A 3,225-nucleotide genomic window follows, 5' to 3' on the forward strand; every position below is an offset into this window, starting at 1 on the left:
AATTAGTCGTACTAATTAACGTTAAAAGTAGATAGTAGGAAGGAAGTAAGTTAGTAAGAAGATAAAAAGTCATTCTTATTAAGTATAAATTAATCTCGGTAAACTTTGCCAATATGGTTATTTACATCACATGTAGATACAAAAGTATACGCATTTAAATAATATGATGAAAGGTCTACATCTTTCTAGGGTTAGAGGACATCCACACGTACTAGGGATTGCAAAACTTTCACTTTCTTAAGATCAGTGATAACTTACACTTAGAAAATTTTAGCCCTAAGGTGGCTCAGCGGAAAGCAACATTAGCATGAATTTATATTTAGTTAAGACTGCCATACATTTACGACTATCTAAAACTAAGTTTCAATATATAGCTTTTAAAGGATATTTTTTTTTACTATTCATTATCACTTATTATCATAATCCTCAGGTTCTTCAAATTGTTTTTCTCATTAAATATTTTGTCATAAGCACGTCAAATCTATTATCGTACTTTGGCGGTTGTATACGTTTCGCTTCAATAGTGAATATATTACTTGTTGTGTAATGAAGTACTTCACATGTAATTGTATTTATTTATTTATTCCTAAGCACTAATAACATATTCTTTTAATTCATCCATTCAATAATATTTCTGCTACAGTTAACGACAATCGAATGATGCAATATAAGAGAATGAGAAACAAAAATCATCCCAATCACGTGATGCGTTGCTGTAGCAACGGTGGCTTGTGTCAACACTGTTCGAAAGTGTTTCAAATGTCTGCTCGAAATCATTTACGTCGTGGAGATGATAAATCATAGCACTGCTTTTGCGGGAAAGGTCAGAATTAAGATACTAATTTATCATTAATAACCTTAATAGATGTATAATTATAATAAATAAGAATCGTCTATGTATATGTATGGGTAAATATAATTACTAGACATCTCATTAAACTTCGTGTTTTCATTTTAGTAAAACCTACTTTACGACGTTATTAATTAATGTTGGTAAAAAAGAAGAGTCAATGATAAAAACCCTCTCGATGAAATTTTTTTTAATTAAATGTAAACAAGGATCTGGCGCCGGGCAACCACCTACTGTAGATTTTCGATCGAGAATGAAAGAATAAAATACAAGTGACTTTAAGTAACATGGCGATATAAATAAATACGTAGAATACAAAACTACTACGACTGTTAATGAAATATAATTTACCAGAAATAACGCTTTCTACGTGGTGTTACTCCGAAGTTTTATATGGTAAAGATGTTTATTGATGATCGGTAGTTGTGCATTATTTTGAACCGTAATCATTAATGTTAATCCAACAACACTTAACTGTAATACGATAAATCATTTCCCTAAAATCGATACAACTTGATCGTATAGCATGACCCAGCTATTAGGAAATAACAATCATGCTTCTATTGGTAACAAAAATAAAAAAATCTAAGTTAGTTGAAAAACATATTACAAGGCGTTTTAGGGTGTAATTTGATTGATCTGTCCAAGCACAAGATGATTATCTCTCTACTCATACTACCACCTGTAGAAAACACAAAAATCAATAACTGTGCAGGCACAAGTTTTACTAGTTTATGCATTTTGCCCTTTCTATAAATGGGGGAATTTTAAATGATATATATATATATAAATACAACGTAAACCTCAATGGAAGCAATCGTCAAAAAGCTTTGCATTATATTATAACAATTTATTCTTTTGCTTTTTTCACAATAATTGCTATTTATTTTATTTACGTTATTGCATTTAGTTACGTAATTTGACGTGTTGCTGTTCTAATTTTAAAATTATACGATTTTTAGCCTATGAGAAATCAAAAATATGGTTTTATAAATATTTGTTATGTATGTAATGCTATTTCAGTAATTAATTAAAAAAAATATTTTGAAGTTTTATATAGAGTCGTTTACAGACTAAATTAACTGTTCAGATTACTCGAATGAAAGACTATCTTAACATCAAACTATAAGTTACAAGTTGTTGGTTCACTCACCTGCACATCAACAAATGAGCCCCGAAAAGACTCAGCGGCAAGTCTGACTGACGACTCAAGACGCTAAAGATAGGGTTTCGGTATCCGTGTTGGGCACAGCACAGGTACCCCCTTGTGTAGCTATTCTTAACAGCAAAGAAATAGCAAAAGAGCATTAAGAGCAGAAGAATAGCAAATGACAATGTAATTTAGTACTATCCAATTCCAAAGAATTTCCAAAGGTAACATAGTGAAAGAGGAATCAAGTGAAACTTCGTAATCCTTTAACCAGTTTATATGATTTTTAATGTACTTCTTATATCAACTTAGCAAATTTTTGCACAAAATATTTAAAGGATTTCAATGAAGCAATGACGTCAACTTATTATTTAGTTTCTTGCTACTAAATGTCTATTACTGACAAATTACAGGTAAGGGAACAATATTCCAGACAGCAAACGTGACACATCTGCCTCATTAACAAATAAAGAGAATACTGATTAACGAAAATTGGTACCAGGAACTATCTATTTTACTTTCTTCAAAATTGGTACCAGGGACTATCTACTTTATTTTCTTCAAAAACGTTTAGTAGTTTGGGCCAAGCGTGACCCAGTGGTTAGCATGCCAGTCTGTGGAGCTGAGTTTCTGTGGTTCGCGTCTTGTTATCGGCAAAAGAAATCTCATTCCGCTCTTTAGGGCCGTGGGTGCGTTATTAGAATGACAATCAAATTCAATTAGTCAGTTTGATAACAGTAGACCAAGATTTGGCGGTGGGTGATGTCGGCTAGTTGCCTTTATCTCTAGTCTATCACCTCAAAATTAGGGGCACCAAGCGCAGATAGCGGTCTCTTAGAAATTTGCTTATTTACGAAATATATCGATTTGGAAATTTTGAGACTTTTGATAAATCACATAAAATATAAAAATTTCTTTAGCTTTAAATTAAACATGTATAGGCTCTTTGGTAAATTTCAAATTTGTCTATGTTAATTAAACCCAGTTATTTCTGATTTTTTTCACGAAATACGCTATCAAACGTCGATTTTATTGTTAGCTATTCTTTTGTGATATAACACGTTCTTATCAACAGATTTTTTTCAGAAATTTTGACTTCGAGAATAAAAAATTCTAAATAAATTGTTTCAGGTAGTCACAGTTTTACCATTCAATAAACCATCAAGTTACTTGTATACACAGCGTAGTCACAAGTAAATAGACACCACCTTTTCAGAAAAAATGA

General features: G+C 31.4%; 1 protein-coding gene across 1 annotated transcript in view; it reads left to right on the top strand.

The window, feature by feature from the left end:
* Nucleotides 1-752: 752 nt before the first annotated feature.
* LOC111085051 overlaps nt 753-3,225 on the top strand; it is a 16,477-nt gene continuing 14,004 nt past the window's right edge. The window contains exon 1 of the mRNA XM_022382101.1: nt 753-823. The gene's annotated coding sequence lies outside the window, so the exon portion shown is untranslated. The remainder of the gene's footprint in view (nt 824-3,225) is intronic.

This window comes from Limulus polyphemus, unplaced genomic scaffold (assembly GCF_000517525.1).
Source record: "Limulus polyphemus unplaced genomic scaffold, Limulus_polyphemus-2.1.2 Scaffold10, whole genome shotgun sequence".
NCBI classification, from domain to species: Eukaryota; Metazoa; Arthropoda; class Merostomata; order Xiphosura; family Limulidae; genus Limulus; species Limulus polyphemus.